Raw genomic sequence first — 18729 nt, 5'->3', positions numbered from 1 at the left:
GTGACACAAACCAATTTTTTTTTTTTTTTAGAAAATTATTCATTTTCTTCCAACACTTCCAAAAAAATAAATAAAACACAAATAATCATTCTGCCTGGAAGAATCATTTTACTAGGTCATTTTAACCGCAAAGTGAATGTTGTAAAAACTAAAAAACAAAATCAATGGCAGAATTGCTGTTTTTTTTTTCCTTTTTTTTTTACAATTCTACTCCAATTTGACTTTTTCTCATCACTTAAAAACAAATTTAAAATATACTATAGTAATAATAGTGTCTGGAAGAATCATTGTACCGGGTCATTGTGACTGCAAACTGAATGTCATAAACACTAAAAAAAATGGTGTAATTGTTGTTTTTTTATATACAGTGTATGCGTATATATATAAATGTGTGTGTGTGTGTGTGTATAAATACTATATATATATATATATATATATATATATATATATATATACATACACTGTATATATGTATAACATTTTTATATAAATGCGTGTATCTCGTGCGTGTGTGTGTGTATATACTGTGTATATATATATATATATATATATATATATATATGTATGTATGTATTTTATATGTGTATATTTATATATGTATATTTATGTTTTATTTATATTATCTATTTATTTATTACTTATTTATATTTTTTTTATATATGTATATTTATATATGTATATGTATTATATATATATATATATATATATATATATATATATATATATATATATATATATATATATAACGCTATAACACTGCCGGACAAAATTAAATGCTTTTAGTGTAAATTTACGGAATCAAAAGTAAAATATATATATATATATATATATATATATATATATATATATGTTGTAAAAATCTGTTCTATTGCCGTGGTCTAATAAAAAAATGTTTGTAATAAAATGGCCACAAAAATAATTTGGGTAGCCCTTGAAATAATAATAATAATAATAATAATAATAATAATAATAATGATAATCAAAAAGTAGGAGTTGTTGAACCATCACATATGTAAGGAAGCCCCAAAGTGCTCTGGTCGTCAGGCGGTTACATATCGCAGTATCTGCTTTATCTCCTTTATCTGATGTCAGCAAGGAACATTTTAACCCCTTATGATACATGTCGAAAGCTTAAAAAATCCAAAATGGACCCCTTTAATGGTCAGGGGAGTGAGGATAGAGATAGTGACGTCGGTGGGACGGACAGACAGCTGCGTATAGAGAACCGTACAATTTATTATTCTGCACTGAATGTGGGTGCAGCTCACAAACATGACTAGGTGTACAAGCCACACCCATTTGGCTGATAGCCCTAGTTGTGTTTCAAGCCTTTTTAATAAATAGGGCATTAACTTACAGGGTAGCTACCTATAGGTGGTACTACAGGGACCGTTTTCTTTCTTGTAGAAGAGAGATCATTTGCATACTTTTTTTTTCCCATGGTGCATTTCTCATAACTCTCCCCCGCCAGCTGGATCTCTGTAAGGAAGGACCAGTACCTGCCATTGCCTACTGCATGACATAGGGATTCGTAGATCACTCACAATCTCTTCTTTGTGTCTAAAGCAGCTAAAACAGTTCTACAGTTTTGCCAGAAATATATTCATATATATATATTTTGATGTTTGTGTTTATTTTTTTTTTATCTGGTGTAAATGCCGCTGTTCTCCTGAATCCGGCGATGTTTTTCTTTTGTTTCCGCGCCTCTCCGTTGCGGAGATACAGCCGTTTCTTCTTGGAATAAAATACTAGTCTTGTTATCCAAGTGGGTGTGGTCCTCATGAAGACACTCCCCCAGAGAAAAGTTGATGACCACGCCCACTTAGTTAACAGAATTGCATACAGGGAAGAAGGGGCCATATCTCAGGAACGGAGAGGCGCAGGAACAAAAGAAAGACATCGCCGGATTCAGGAGAACAGCGGCATTTACACCAGGTAACAAACAATTTACATATTTATGGCAAGTGACCATGACCTCTTTGAGCATTAGCTTTCTTCCACCACAGAATGCCAATATAAAACCACTACTTGGATCTGTGTCGGCTCTGTTGGTAGGGTAGTTCCATGAAAAAAAGGACTGTGGGGAGGTGTGTATTTTTATGATGTATGTCACTTGCCATAAATATGGTTTTTGTTCCCCTGGTGTAAATGCCGCTGTTCTCTTGAATCCGGCGATGTTTTTCTTTTCTTCCTGCGCCTCTTTGTTCCTGAGATACGACCCCTTCTTCCTTGTATATAAATGTCGAATTTTTAGTCAAAGGGGTGTAGTCCGCAAAGAAAACATCCGTTGAGAACAGTTAAGGATCACGCCCACTTGGCTAACAAGATTAGGATTACATATAAAGAAGAGGAGGCCATATCTCAGGAACGGAGAGGCGCAGGAACAAAAGAAAAACAGCGCCGGATTCAGGAGAACAGCGGCATTTACACCAGGTAAAAAAATGACATATTCATGGCAAGTGACAGGTTGTCTCGGAGTATCGGCTTTGTTCCACCAGGGAATGCCAAAAAGCAATATATAGAACCACCTTTTTATTCAAAGTCCCACCTCTGTAGGTAGAATAGGCACCTGAAAAGGAACAGTGGGGAGGCAAATATATATATATATATATATATATATATATATATATATATATATATATATATAGGGTAATGTGAACCATACGGCCATGAGGCGTTCCTCCACCTCTTTGTATATAGACAGATTTGCTCGTGTATGGGTATATAACTGTCTGGGTGTCGAAGCGGGGTGCAGCACGAGGTTAACAGACCGTGCGATACTATTCTAGAGGCCAGGTTACTGTACCTAGAGGCGCTTTCTTTTTTTTTTTTTCTCATAAAGAATGGCTGAACATTTGCAGCGCACCTGGGTTATTTCCATTACATAGCGCTAAACATGCCGGGTGTCAGTGAAAAGATTAACCCCTTATAGGCAAACCCGTGCACTCGAGGTTTCAAATGTAAAACATTAATTTATTCCAGACACGTAATTTGCATTTTTTTTCCCTGATACTGGTTGGGTGGAGCACAGACCCGAAATCAAGTGATCACGAAACAGACTTGCTTTGTCATGCAACACCCCCACATTATACCATATCACACTGCTATGTGACATGGTTGAAAAGTACAGCTATCATAAAGAATAATACCGCCATACTACCCTGGCCTGACAGAAGGTCTTTCACTTGATGTAAATATGTCATTTTTATTTTCATCCGGTGCAAATGCCGCTGTTCTCCTGAGTCCGGTGTTGTTTTTCTTTCCTTCCTGCGCCTCTCGGTTCCTGAGATATAGCCCTTTCTTCCCTGAATATAAATCTAGTCTTGTTAGCCAATTGGGCGTAATGCGCAAGAAGACGCCCAGAGAGAATTGAGGATCACGCCTAATTGGCTAACAACACTAAACTAGTCATATCTCAGGAATGGAGAGGCGTAGGAATAAAAGAAAGACATCGCCGGATTCAGGAGAACAGCGGCAATTACACCCATCAAATGACATATTACTGATATGTCTGACATATTACTGAGAAGTTATAACATAATCTTTATAATATGCCTCTGCTCTGTAAAGTAAGAAGCCAATGAAGGACACAATATGCAGTGGGCTGTCAGCTTACTACAGCCTGAGACCTTTGAAAAATATTTCTTACCCATTGGTCAACCCCTATAAAGTGGTGGGGACGGAGCTGTAATACCAGACACAGCCTAGACATATGAGAGGCGCTGTTTGGAAAAGTGTTAGCATTTTGCTCATAAGCTATAAGATATTACTATAGGTCAGTCCTAATTAAGGGAACCCCAACAGGGTTTTCACCACCTTCAAAAATGCTAACCACTTAATTCCTCACAATCTGTTGCATTCCCACCCTAGCATTTTTCATCATGGTCTTGTCATATGTCCCTACTGATGGTCTAGGGAGGTGGTGATTTGGGGCTCTTAGTTTCCTTAACCCCATGCAACCCCTGACCCCAAGTTTTATGGATCCATCTCCAGATCTAGAATGCTATCCTAAATTTCGAAGCTTGGTCATCACCTATGTAGGCACCAGAGCAGACAGGTCACCAAGGGGTGGCCACTTGTTTTTCACCCTACTGGGACCTCCTGGCCTTCAGGGTTAGGAAATGGACAGGGTTCGCCATAGGCTGCAGCCTATTTTGTATCTGGGTGAAAATAAAGTTTTACTTGTGACTTAGAACAGATTTGCAGGGGATCTCCTCCGTGGCACTGTGGATGCATATGAAATCTTAGTGCCAAGTAAAGCTCTCTAACTGGTCTCCTAATTTTTACTTTTTGGACAATCCCTATCAGTTCGTAGGGTCATCTGCCAATAAGTAGATTGCAAAGTGTTCCCCTACCAGGAAGTCCTCAGCTACATTCTTTGGGGAGATCTATCGGTGAGTGTTCAAGTTTCCCACAGTGACCCCGCAGGAAAACTGAGGAATTACACCATACCCACCCAAATCTTTGGACTGTCTGTGTAATGCAGGACAGGTCAGGACCTCCCGAGCAAGAAACGCTCTTTGTAATCACTCTTCACTCTATCCAACAAATGAGGATCCTGAAAGGAGGACCTCCTGTATTAAAGGGGTTGTCCAGTATATTGATGGCTTATACTTAGGATAAGTCATTAATACCAGATTGTTGGGGGTGCGACACCTGGCACCACTGCCGTTCAGCTGTTCCCAATGCTGTCGGTACCTGGATGTGCAATACCCGGCCGCGGTCACAATGCAGGTGACGGAGCTGTGCTGTGCAGCTCCACAACTGATCGCATTCAGTCACCGCTGGCACTGAGAACAGCTAACCAGAGGGGGCGGCGGAAGTAACAATCAATATTAAAGCACCGGACAACCCCTTTTAATGCCGAATCCCTTCTCGAAGGACTTTTCAACCCATCCCATTCCGAGAGAGTGCAGAAATTGCCGATTAAATAGGTTAATATCAAATTCTAACCGAGAAAAACCATGCTTAAAGGAGTTATTCAGGGTTAAGATATGATGACCTATTCTATCAAATCGCTGGAGGGCCAACATCTGGCACACCTACGGATCAGCAGCCGTCTGCAACTCGGTGCATGAAATCGCAACAGTACAGCGCCATCCACTTTTTATTGCAGTACCGAGAATGGCCACTACACAGCGCTGCCCCTGGGGGTGCATAGCGTCGAACCGCCACCAATCAGATGAAAAAAAACAAAAACTTAAGCAATCTTTAATTTTGCATGAAAAGGTTAATCTTTTTACCGGCTTTCTAAAAAAAATAGTAGTGGGGGGGGTATGAGAATTTAAAAAATCCACTTATCTGAAGGACTTTGCACACAAGCCCTTGTGGTTTGAGACTTGTGGCATCTGAACAGGATATATAAGGGTTTGCCGTCTCTCCATCAGTGTCATGCAAGTATAAACAAGAAGTGATGTACTGCGCGCAGAGGGGGACTGCACTGCACGCTGGGTACAGCCGCTTTTCAATTCATACAAAGACGTCAAAATGTCACTCGGTCCCTTTTGTGTTTTTCGAGGGTAGACAGTTGACGTGTCCTCGTTCAATCCGCTCTAAACAAGTCAAAAGACTACAACAAAAAAACTCTTCAGGAAATGTTTCACATAACAAAAAAAAATCCTATACATCCCCCTCCCCCCCAAAAAAAAGGGACGTTTTCTGAATTGGATTCCTCTTGAATAGCCCATCAGATTTCTTCCACCTCCAAAAAAAGTTCCAGGTGAACGTAGCCTACTGGAACGGTAGGATTTAATACGAATTTTCTTGATCCATGGATTTTTAAAAAATCAAAACAGCGCCACACCTGTCCTAAGGATGTATCTGGTATTGCGGCTCAGCCTTATTTACTTCAATGGGACTTTTCAATCCAAACGCAATCATCGGACAGGCTTGCCACCTTTTTTTTGAGGGGGGGGAAGTGGACACCCGTTTAATCCCTTATAATATGGCGGCCGTTTAAATAAGGGAGGTATCCAACCTAGACCCAATGACGTGAGGAAGTATCCAACCTAGACCCGATGACGTGAGGAGGTATCCAACCTAGACCTGATGATGTGAGGAGGTATCCAACCTAGACCCGATGACATGAGGAGGTATCCAACCTAGACCCGATGACATGAGGAGGTATCCAACCTAGACCCGATGACATGAGGAGGTATCCAACCTAGACCCGATGATGTGAGGAGGTATCCAACCTAGACCTGATGATGTGAGGAGGTATCCAACTTAGACCCGATGATGTGAGGAGGTATCCAACCTAGACCTGATGTCGTGAGGAAGTATCCAACCTAGACCCGATGACATGAGGAGGTATCCAACTTAGACCCAATGACGTGAGGAAGTATCCAACCTAGACCTGATGACTTAAGGAGGTATCCAACCTAGACCTGATGACGTGAGGAAGTATCCAACCTAGACCTGATGACATGAGGTTCCAACCTAGACCTGATGACGTGAGGAGGTATCCAACCTAGACCCGATGACGTGAGGAGGTATCCAACCTAGACCCGATGACGTGAGGAGGTATCCAACCTAGACCCGAGGAAGTATCCAACCTAGACCTTATGACGTGAGGTATCCAACCTAGACCTGATGACGTGAGGAAGTATCCAACCTAGACCCAATGACGTGAGGAGGTATCCAACCTAGACCCGATGACATGAGGAAGTATCCAACCTAGACCCGATGACATGAGGTATCCAGCCTAGACCCGATGACGTGAGGAGGTATCCAACCTAGACCCGATGACGTGAGGAGGTATCCAACCTAGACCCGATGACGTGAGGAGGTATCCAACCTAGACCCGATGACATGAGGAGGTATCCAACCTAGACCCGATGATGTGAGGAGATATCCAACCCTGGACCCGATGACGGCTACCTATGACTTTTCCGTTGCTGATGGTTTCCCTTCCATTCGTAAAGCAGTACAGACCCGGTGACATTTTTTTTTCAGCCATCGTTGCGTCTTCTAAACTCAGCGGGGGGCTAAAATCCTATATTATGGATTCCTACCTCATTGTTTGTATTAATTAGCATTTACGGCATGCGAAACAATCAAAATAAGTCCCCAGAGTTGATGTTGGCGCCTGTTATTTTTTAAGGTCACTGGGTTTGTAGCGGGAGGAAATCGAGTCTCTGGGGCTACTAGAAACTGCGAAGAAAGTTCTCGTTTCCATACAAGATAAAGTCTCTCCGGTTTTGCACGTAAATAAAAAGCCTATAATTTAGACCCGGTGCACCGCTGTAGCAAAAGGTTATCGAGAGATCTCTGTCGAAAAGGGACAAACAACCTATTTATACTGGTTACGGAAGAACATGTTTATATCTGCTGTTCAGCAGTCACAGCAGAAACTATGCAAATCCCCTTTGTCCTTAAACAACCCCTGGTGCGGCTGCAAGAGGCACTGAGAACGGCACGGAGTCAGAGTTAATGAATAGCTGCGGACTGCGCTCCAGGCTGTAGCTGGGAAGATCTGAACAGAAACTGCTCGTCTTACAGACTATGCAGCAGGTCCAGAGATACACTTCATTAAAGTTCTGTCCATGCTGCAGAAAGTACCTGCCTCGCTTATAGCAGTATTCCGGGTTTAGCTCTTAATAATTTTCCTTTATATAATGAAAACTTTTTTTTTTTTTCTTTTTTAGATATTTTCTGTATCAATGACTTCCAGCTTTCATTTCAATACTTGCTGTGTACATAAATGTATCCTGGTCATATGACGGTCTTGGATCGTCACAGGACAGACTACATATTAATATTTCTCATTTGACAATCTCAAACAAATTCATGTGACAAAGAACACGCAGAGAAAAATCCAGCAGGTTAGAATTTTTGGTTTGCTGCCTATGCTGCAGAAAGTACCTGACTATCGCGTAAAGCAGTATTCTCTTTTTTAGCTGAGAGTTATTATTATCCTACGGTTTTTATACATTGTAAAACTGTGTGACCTGTAGAAAGCTGCAAAAAACTTTAAAAATACCCCACAATAATTAGCCTGTCAACAGAACAGGGCATCCTTGGTTAATAACAGAAAATGAGCAATTTTTTAAAAATATACGGTAATTAAATTTTTTTTTTTACAAGTGACTACCTGGTGCCAACAGAAGGCGCAGCCAACGTTAATAAGAGTGAAGCAACTCAATAACATTGAGCACAATGAGACACAATGAGTCCCTTTTACAAATCTTCAACACCCCCACGAGTACATATGTTGTCTTGTAAAGTCATTAGCATATTTTAGCATAAATCTTCTACTTTCCAGGGAAGACCCGATGACGTGAGGAGGTATCCAACTTAGACCTGATGACGTGAGGAGGTATCCAACCTAGACCTGATGACGTGAGGACGTATCCAACTTAGACCCGATGACGTGAGGAGGTATCCAACCTAGACCTGATGACGTGAAGAGGTATCCAACTTAGACCCGATGACGTGAGGAAGTATCCAACCTAGACCTGATGACGTGAGGAGGTATCCAACCTAGACCTGATGACGTGAGGAGGTATCCAACTTAGACCCGATGATGTGAGGAAGTATCCAACCTAGACCTGATGTCTGGAGGAGGTATCCAACCTAGACCCGATGACGTGAGGACGTATCCAACCTAGACCTGATGATGTGAGGAGGTATCCAACCTAGACCTGATGACGTGAGGAGGTATCCAACCTAGACCCGATGACGTGAGGACATATCCAATCCAGACCTGATGATGTGAGGATGTATCCAACCTAGTCCCGATGACGTGAGGAGGTATCCAACCTCGACCCGATGATGTGAGGAGGTATCCAACCTAGACCTGATGTCTGGAGGAGGTATCCAACCTAGACCCGATGACGTGAGGACGTATCCAACCTAGACCTGATGATGTGAGGACATATCCAACCTAGACCTGATGATGTGAGGACATATCCAACCTAGACCTGATGATGTGAGGAGGTATCCAACCTAGACCCGATGACGTGAGGAGGTATCCAACCTCGACCCGGTGATGTGAGGAGGTATCCAACCTAGACCTGATGTCTGGAGGAGGTATCCAACCTAGACCCGATGACGTGAGGACGTATCCAACCTAGACCTGATGACGTGAGGAGGTATCCAACCTAGACCTGATGACGTGAGGAAGTATCCAACCTAGATCTGATGATGTGAGAAGGTATCCAACCTAGACCTGTGGTATCCACTGCAATGGCCAACCCAAGTCCTTGCACTGAAATGTTCTATATTGGTCCCTTGTAAAATGAACCCACGTTCGACAGTAGGCCCAATTACTTCGGTGAATCGAAATGTTATATTTGCAAAATTGTATTTTTTGAAAGGGTGTGATTATGGGTCATAGTACAAACAGGGTGCAATCTCCTCTATAGTAGCTATATAGACATAATCACTGTATAAGTATACCATCTTATATCTTTTCTTTCTGCCTAAACAACAACAATTTGAGTAAAGAACCCAAGGACGATAGGAATTTTTTTTTTTTTTACTATACAGTATACTACCCCATCATGTTACAAAGACTTGTTTTAGTCTCCTACCCATAAATAACAAGGCACTGAGAAAATGAGAACTGGGCAGATGTAGAGCATATGAATAGCTCTCATGGCAGTCGTTTTTTGCTGTACCATACACTGCTTCACTATGTTACACAGACTTGTTTTAGACTCCTCCCTTTAGCCAGTGCCAGAGATAATGAATAGCCGTAACAGTAATGATAACTATATAATACACTGCCTTTCCATATTACACAGACTTGTTTTAGTCTCCTACCCGCAAGCAACAAAGCGCTGAGAGCCACTGAAGCAATGAGAATGGCGCAGATTTAGTGTTTATGAATGGCTGTAATTAGAACTGTATAATACACTGCTTCATTATTTAACACAGACTTGTTTTTCCCGTTAACCAACAAAGCACTGAGGTACTATAAACAGCAAAGTGGCAGAGAAAAAAATAGCAGGAACCATAGCTGCTATACAATACACTTCCTCTCCATGTTACACAGACTTATTTTTTGATCCCCACCTTATTAGACAACAAAGCACCGAAAGTCACTGGGAAAGGCACAGTGTCAGACTCAATGAATAGCTGTCATAGGAAATATGTTTGATATACAATACACTGCCTCGCCATGTCACACAGACTTGTTTTAGACCCCTCCCCTCAGTCACCTAGTTTCTCATCTACTAGGGGCTTTGTAACACTTCATCAGTGGTAAAACAAACAGAAATGCCTTTGTAAACCACAGACAGGGAACGGAATAGTAGAAATTCACTGGAAAAGCAGATCAGCCCTAGTAATCCGAATTTTTGCTGTAAATTACAGGATTATTTACTTATGTACAGAAGCAAGTAAAGCCTGAGCTCTGCCTATTTAGGAATTATGCCAACATTTACCAAGTCCTGGGCCCTGATCGTGGAAAAAAAAGTCAATCGATAACCTCACCAGGGTCAAACCACCTAAGAACCTATCTAGGATCAACTAGAACCAGGTGGAACCTTTGGCAAAAGCTGGAGTAGAAGGTTCTTAGGATTTAAGGCCACCTAGAAACCTAAAACGTATGACAAAATTAGGTTTAGAAGTATTTTAAGATTATAAGCCACCTAGGAACCTACATAGGACCACCCAGAACTGGCTACTAGCTAGAACCTAGGAGTGAAAATATGGTTTAGGAGGAGATTAGGATTTAAGACCACTTAGGAACCTATCTACAACCACCTACAAACATGGTCTTTAGGATTTAAGTCCACCTAGACAGTTATCTTGGATTACTTAGAACTGCTGTGAACCTATAGCAAAAGCTGGTTTAGGAGATTTTTTAGGATTTACGGCCACCTAGAAACCTGTACAGGACCAGCTCTATGGTAAAAGCCGTTTGGAGAGGATTTTAGTATTTAAGACCATATTGAAACCTATCTGGGACCATCCAGAACTAGCTAGATCCTACTACAAACTCCGGTCGAGAAGGATTTTAGGATTTAAGGCCATATAGGAACCTATTTAGGACCACCTAGAGCTACTTTAATCTTATGGAAAACATCTGTTTAGGAGGATTTTAGGATGATTTAAAGCCGCCTAGAAACCTACACATGTCCACCTAGAACTAGCTAGAAGCCAGTTGAGGAGGATTTTAACATTTAGGATTTACAAACATGGTCTTAAAGATTTAAGTCCACCTAGTAAGCTATCTGGGACTACCTAGAACTGCTGTGAACCTATAGCAAAAGCTGGTGTAGGACATCTTTAGGATTTAAAGCCAACTAGAAACCTATACAGGACCAGTTAGAACTATCCAGTCTCTATGGTTAAAGCTGGTTTAGGAGTATTTTCAGGCCACCTTGAACCCTATTTGGGACCATTTAGAACTAGCTAGATCCTACTTCAAAAGCCAGTTTAGGAGGATTTTAGCGTTTAAGGCCACCTAGGAACCTATCTAGGACCATTTACAAATAGCTAGAACCTACTTCAAAAGTCAGCTGAGGAAGATTTTAAGGATTCAGGGCCACCTCGAAACTTATTTAGGACCACTTAGGACTATGAATCTAAAGTGAAAGTTGGTTTAGGAGGATATCAGCATTTAAGGCCACCTAGGAACCTATTTATGACCACCTATAGCTACCTAGAACTTACAGCAAAAGGCGGTCTAGGAGGATTATAACAATTAAGGCCACCTAGGAACCTATGTACGACCACCTAGAGCTATCTAGAACTTACGACAAAAGGCGGTTTATGAGGTTTATAAGACTTAAGGCCACCTAGGAACCTATTTAGAATGGCTTAGAACCTAGAGCTGTTAAGGAAGATTTTAGGAAATTCTGTATTCTAGGTGCAAAAACGAAACAGGAGCCTAAAATTACCTTCCAATGTATCACCCTCCATCTTATATATCAAAGTCAATGGTGATTGATAGTGAAAAAAAGGGTAAAAGTTGACATATAAGTTATTATCACACTTGATATATTTCGGTAGTAGACAAAAGTACTGTCGGTGATGACCTTACGTGATATTCCCACCGCTCCTGAGTTGCTAGGTTTTGGGCCGAAGGGGTTAAGTCTGTTGCTCAGTTGCTGCTTCTATTCTTGTCCTGTGTTTGTATGGAAAACATTTTCCGTGTCGCAATAAGGAGATAAGCAAACAGCCGAGCCCCGGGCGGAACGTTACTAAGGAAGCGCTCGTTATAATGTGCAGGTAATGTAAGGATAAGTTTACACTGCGCTCTACGACAATAATAGGCCCCTTCTCTGCACAAAGGGCTCATGGATCACAACCATCTGCCTCGAGGTCCTTGTACAGGCAAAGGATTTATGGATTTTGCAGTCGATCATCATTTTTTGGGGGCCCAATTTATCATTTGCGGGTTTTTTGCACCCGATTTATCATTTGCGGGTTTTTTTCTTTTTAAGCCATTTTTTTTCTCTTTTTGTGTTTTAGCACTGACTATTTTTTTGCCCAAAAATCAATCATTGAAATTAATTTTATGCAAAATAAAAAAAAATGATCTTTAAATTTATGTATTTAGCCTTTCTTATTGTAAAATAATAATTTGGTAAAAAATTAAAAACAGACGAAAAATATAAAAAACTGGACAAAAAAAATAAGAGGCAAATACAATAGTGAATCCGGCCATGAGGATAGGTTCCCATCTCTGGGACAACGTCGTGAAAATGCTTGTCTTTCAAATAGTCTTGTCTATCAAGGGGTTTTCTTGTTAGTGGATCCGCAGGGGTGGAGCTTCTGCTGTTTTGCATATAAAGGGGTGGTTCTGAGTATTTTTTAGCACTTCCTGGTGGATTGGGAATAAATATTATGGAATTTTGGATTGATATGTTGGAAGGAATTAAAAACAATACTTTTAATAGAAGTTAAAGGGGTTGTCCAGTCCAAATCGATAAGTCTACAGTCGTTGGAAATTTTAACAAGCAAATTTGCAATTTCTTTTTTACTATTGCACCTTTTTTGTAAAGGACACTTGTAGGGTCCTTTCCCTTTTGCTACTCGGTGGTAAGAACCCTTTAATGGAAATTGACCCAATAGTCGTGGAACTGGGATTGGAAACAGATATCGGCCTCTTTTGTCCAAGGTGGCAAAGTCTACTATAAAGGGCCCTTTTCTGATTGGTATGGGGCCCTTCTGTGTTAGCCTCTGAAGGGCTCAGATATGGGCCTAAATTGGTATTTTGCTTCAATAACAGCCATTTTAAGAGACGGGTGAAGCTATTGTCCACGCTCTCTTTGTTTTGCTTTGTTTTTGGCTGGAGAGCGATGTTCTGACTTCCCGTCCTGCTTGTCAGGAAGTCTCTCTATTATGTTTTTGAACATCCAGATGATGTTTTTTTTCATCGGTGCAGACGAGGGTTGAGGTTACGATGGATCTAATACTTGATGGCTATGGATTTTGCTGTTTTAAAGGTGACACTACCCAAAAAAAACCTCTTATTTTTTGAAAAGTTGTTACAGACCTCTCAATTCACGACCCATACCCTTAATTTCTCAAATGTCCATCTAGGCCTTCTAAGGTGTTCAGGTAGTAAGAGCATGCTGCTACCATGTGCCTGCATTCAGCCTAGCCACATGACAAAACCAGCTCTTCTATCACTGGCTTCAATTGGAGAAACTTAAAAAAGTGTGCTGTCAAGACTCACGCCTCTGCTGTTCCAAGATGCTGTCTGCACTCTCGGCTCTGCTTCACCAAGGTACCGCTTTGTCTACAGGACTCTTGTTTAAAAGTGCAGTCCGCACGCTTGTCTCTGCTTTATCAAGGTACCTGTCTACTTGCACTACTCTATTATTTTGCACATCCACCACATTAATATCCACATGCCTGTGATATCCAACTACACTGCATCCACATGCCGTGCCATCCGACCTATCCAACTACGCTGTATCCACATGCCGTGCCATCCGACCTATCCTACTACACTGCATCCACATGCCGTGCCATCCGATCTATCCTACTACACTGCATCCACATGCCGTGCCATCCAACCTTTCCTACTACGCTGCATCCACATGCCGTGCCATCTGACCTATTCAACTACACTGCATCCACATTTCGTGCCATCCGATCTATCCTACTACGCTGCATCCACATGCCGTGCCATCCGATCTATCCTCCTACACTGCATCCACATGCCGTGCCATCCGACCTATCCTACTACGCTGCATCCACATGCCGTGCCATCCGATCTATCCTACTACGCTGCATCCACATGCCGTGCCATCCGATCTATCCTACTACACTGCATCCACATGCCGTGCCATCTGACCTATCCTACTACGCTGCATCCACATGCCGTGCCATCCGACCTATCCTACTAGACTGCATCCACATGCCATGCCATCCGATCTATCCTACTACACTGCATCCACATGCCATGTCATCCGACCTATCCTACTACGCTGCATCCACATGCCGTGCCATCCGACCTATCCTACTAGACTGCATCCACATGCCGTGCCATCCGATCTATCCTACTACGCTGCATCCACATGCCATGTCATCCGACCTATCCTACTACGCTGCATCCACATGCCGTGCCATCCGATCTATCCTACTACACTGCATCCACATGCCGTGCCATCTGACCTATCCTACTACGCTGCATCCACATGCCGTGCCATCCGACCTATCCTACTAGACTGCATCCACATGCCGTGCCATCCGACCTATCCTACTACGCTGCATCCACATGCCGTGCCATCCGACCTATCCTACTAGACTGCATCCACATGCCGTGCCATCCGATCTATCCTACTACACTGCATCCACATGCCATGTCATCCGACCTATCCTACTAAGCTGCATCCACATGCCGTGCCATCCGACCTATCCTACTAGACTGCATCCACATGCCGTGCCATCCGATCTATCCTACTACACTGCATCCACATGCCATGTCATCCGACCTATCCTACTACGCTGCATCCACATGCCGTGCCATCCGACCTATCCTACTACACTGCATCCACATGCCGTGCCATCCGACCTATCCTACTACACTGCATCCACATGCCGTGCCATCCGACCTATCCAACCACACTGCATCCACATGCCATGCCATCTGACCTATCCTACTACGCTGCATCCACATGCCGTGCCATCCGACCTATCCTACTAGACTGCATCCACATGCCATGTCATCCGACCTATCCTACTACACTGTATCCACATGCCATGTCATCCGACCTATCCTACTACGCTGCATCCACATGCCGTGCCATCTGACCTATCCTACTACGCTGCATCCACATGCCGTGCCATCCGACCTATCCTACTACACTGCATCCACATGCCGTGCCATCCGACCTATCCTACTACACTGCATCCACATGCCGTGCCATCCGACCTATCCATGTCACGCTCACGCCCTGACTGGTGGGCGTGAGCTCGAGGGGTTTGTGGCCCCACTGTGCCACAAACCAGACTACCCTGGAAGGGGCGTGACTATGACAGCTGCCTGGGTTTTCGCTGGAGCCCCTGATGGTGAGGTCAGGCTTGTGCAGCAGGCAGCTGCCAGGTGCTACTCCAGGGTTATGTCTGGCTGTGGCTGCTGATCCCACTTGGGAGACAGGAACACCAGGATTGGTGTGGGCATCAGGCAGGACTGGTAGAAGAGCACGGCTGAAACTCAGATGAGTAGGCTGGCACGGCTGAGACACAGGGCTGGCAGAGACACGGCAGAGAACACAGGGCTGGCAGGAACACAGGACTGGCAGGGATGGCAGGAAACACAGGACTGGCTAGGACGGCAGGAAACACAGGACTGGAAGGCACGGCAGGACTGGCAGGAACACTGGATTGGAAGGCACGGCAGAGAACACAGAACTGGTTGATGTGGTTTATGAAGGAACAGGTAGGGACCTGTTCACACTGGAGGTGCAGGTATGGGTATGTAGTATGGAGGAACAGGTAGGGACCTGTTCACACTGGAGGTGCAGGTATGGGTATGTAGTGTGGAGGAACAGGTAGGGACCTGTTCACACAGGAGGTGCAGGAACGGATATGAAATATGAAGGAAGAGGTTGGGACCTGTTCACACAGGAAGAGAACCGCAAGGCTGCGGATAGGAATGGTAGAGCAGCAAGAGATAGTGTAGCAACAAAAGCTAAGCAGAGCAGAACCGCAAGGGATATGGAGAGGAGCTGTAGCGAGAGCTTTCTGCAGCAAAGCAGAGCAGAGCCACAAGGAATGTGGAGAGAAGCTGCAGCAAGGGATAACTGCAGCAGCAGAAGATAAGCAGAGTAGAAAGGAGCAGAACCGCAGAGGTGCGGAGCAGAGGTAAAGCCGCAAGGGTACAGAGCAGGCAGAGCCACAAGAGTGCGGAGAGTAAGCAGACTGAGAACACGAGGAAAGACACAGCAGGAAAGGAAGCCACAGACAAGGAGACCTGAGATAAAACTAAATTCAGACAAGGAAATGGAACAAGACAAGACACAAGGACAAAGACACAGGGACCAGGATATTCTGCCTCCTGGAGGGCGGACAACAAGATCAAGGCAAGAACACGGAGAAAAGCCTCCAGAGAGGGAGTAACACAGAGCAAGGCCTGGCAAACTCAGAAGCTAAACACTAACTGAGCTAACACATTGCACAGGCCCAGACCACTGGGTGGAGCTGCACTAAATACTGGAGGCCTCTTGGTAATTGGCCAGGAACAGATTAGACAGATGCACCTTATTCCTATAAGAACCAGAGAGTTCAGGCGCCGCCCCCTATACACACAGCCATGAAGCATGCAGAGAGCAGAGACACAGAATATGGAGCTGGCATGAAACAGAAAGCACATCATGACCTGGAGCAGTGGGTAAGATAGTGTGAGAGATGCGAGGCCATGCTGTGATGCCAGCAGAGTTGTTACAATCCAACTACACTGCATCCACATGCCATGCCATCCGACCTATCCAACTACGCTGCATCCACATGCCGTGCCATCCGATCTATCCTACTACGCTGCATCCACATGCTGTGCCATCTGAGCTATCTAACTACACTGCGTCCACATGCCGTGCCATCCGATCTATCCAACTACGCTGCATCCACATGCTGTGCCATCTGACTTATCCAACCATGCTGCATCCACATGCCGTGCCACCCGACCTATCCAAAAACACTGCATCCACATGCTGTGCCATCCGACCTATCCAACCATGCTGCATCCACATGCCGTGCCACCCAACCTATCCAACTATGCTGCATCCACATGCTATGCCATCCGACCTATCCAACTACGCTGCATCCACATGCCATGCCATCCGACCTATCCAACCACACTGCATCCAAGTGCCGTGCCATCCGACCTATCCAAACACACTGCATCCACATGCTGTGCCATCCGACCTATCCAACTACACTGCATCCACATGTTGTGCCATCCGACCTATCCAACTACTCTGCATCCTCATGCCGTGCCATCCGACCTATCCAACTACGCTGCATCCACACGCCGTGCCATCCGATCTATCCTACTACACTGCATCCACATGCCGTGCCATCCGACCTATCCAACTACGCTGCATCCACATGCCGTGCCATCCGATCTAACCTACTACACTGCATCCTCATGCCGTGCCATCCGACCTATGCAACTACACTGCATCCACATGTTGTGCCATCCGACCTATCCAACTACTCTGCATCCACATGTTGTGCCATCCGACCTATCCAACTACTCTGCATCCACATGCCGTGCCATCCGACCTATTCAACTACGCTGCATCCACATGCCGTGCCATCTGACCTATCCAACTACGCTCCATCCACATGCCGTGCCATCCGACCTATCCAACTACGCTCCATCCACATGCCGTGCCATCCGACCTATCCAACTACGCTGCATCCACATGCCGTGCCATCTGACCTATCCAACCACACTGCATCCACATGCCGTGCCATCCGACCTATCCAACTACTCTGCATCCACATGCCGTGCCATCCGACCTATCCAACTACTCTGCATCCACATACCGTGCCATCTGACCTATCCAACTACGCTCCATCCACATGCCGTGCCATCCGACCTATCTACGCTCCATCCACATGCCGTGCCATCCGACCTATCCAACTACGCTCCATCCACATGCCGTGCTGCCCAACCTATCCAGCTATGCTGCATCAGCGCCTCTGGTCCGTGCTGCTCACTCATACCTATGGCTTAGCGGATCCACCTCTCTAGGTGAGGCAAAAACACTCACCAATGTTGGCAATGGCTGAGAATGCTGCTAACATATTGGAGGCAAAACCTAACAACCAATCGCAATTACATCTTTGACCATGGTCCGACATAACGGGGGGCGCCTGCTCTCCCGCAAATTAAGTCAAGATAGAAGAGGGTAAAGGTTTTTTTTTTATGAAGCACAGATCATTTTTCCCCGATCGGTCATCTTCTTTCGTTGTGCCCCCCACCCCACCATAGCCGCCTCACTTTCCCAGGGTTTATCACAGCTACAGTCATTTCTCACGTGCGGGTTTTGCATCTGAATCTGCTGTAATTTAAAAGGCTTTGCACTGTGTAAAGGTGACAGGTGCACTTTAAGAAAGCTGGCTGCCGACAGTCGTAATAATGAGCAAAAATTGACAAAGAAAGTTAAATGGCTCCCATAGCAAGACGGGCAGCTGCAAAGTATATTACCCTATATTTCAATTAATTTGCTAAAAAGAAGGCAATCACAAGGGGTTAAACCCCCCTTCGACCCTCCCAACCCCCCCCAAAAAATACTAAATTGAGCTGTGTGCTGGCGT

General features: G+C 44.2%; 3 long non-coding RNA genes across 6 annotated transcripts in view; 1 reads left to right on the top strand and 2 right to left on the bottom strand.

Moving 5' to 3' along the window:
* LOC143776850 (uncharacterized) overlaps positions 1-18729 on the bottom strand; it is a 94553-nt gene that overhangs the window by 26706 nt on the left and 49118 nt on the right. The window lies entirely within an intron of this gene.
* The window catches only part of LOC143776851 (uncharacterized), a 76072-nt gene that overhangs the window by 42154 nt on the left and 15189 nt on the right, over positions 1-18729 (top strand). Inside the window, exon 4 of one of the 2 annotated variants that reach the window (XR_013215934.1) lies at positions 8264-8503. The exons of the other annotated variant lie outside the window; for it this stretch is intronic. This is a non-coding gene — a long non-coding RNA (uncharacterized LOC143776851). The remainder of the gene's footprint in view (positions 1-8263; positions 8504-18729) is intronic. 2 annotated transcript variants of the gene reach the window in all.
* LOC143776852 (uncharacterized) lies at positions 8081-15032 on the bottom strand. Its single transcript, XR_013215935.1, has 3 exons — positions 9164-15032; positions 8612-8977; positions 8081-8549 (listed from the first exon to the last, which is right to left on the bottom strand). It is a non-coding gene; the product is annotated as an uncharacterized LOC143776852 (long non-coding RNA).

Source organism: Ranitomeya variabilis, chromosome 5 (genome assembly GCF_051348905.1).
Source record: "Ranitomeya variabilis isolate aRanVar5 chromosome 5, aRanVar5.hap1, whole genome shotgun sequence".
NCBI lineage: Eukaryota > Metazoa > Chordata > Amphibia > Anura > Dendrobatidae > Ranitomeya > Ranitomeya variabilis.
The sequence above is the reverse complement of the archived record's forward strand: the minus strand, read 5'-3'. Positions and strand labels throughout refer to the sequence as shown.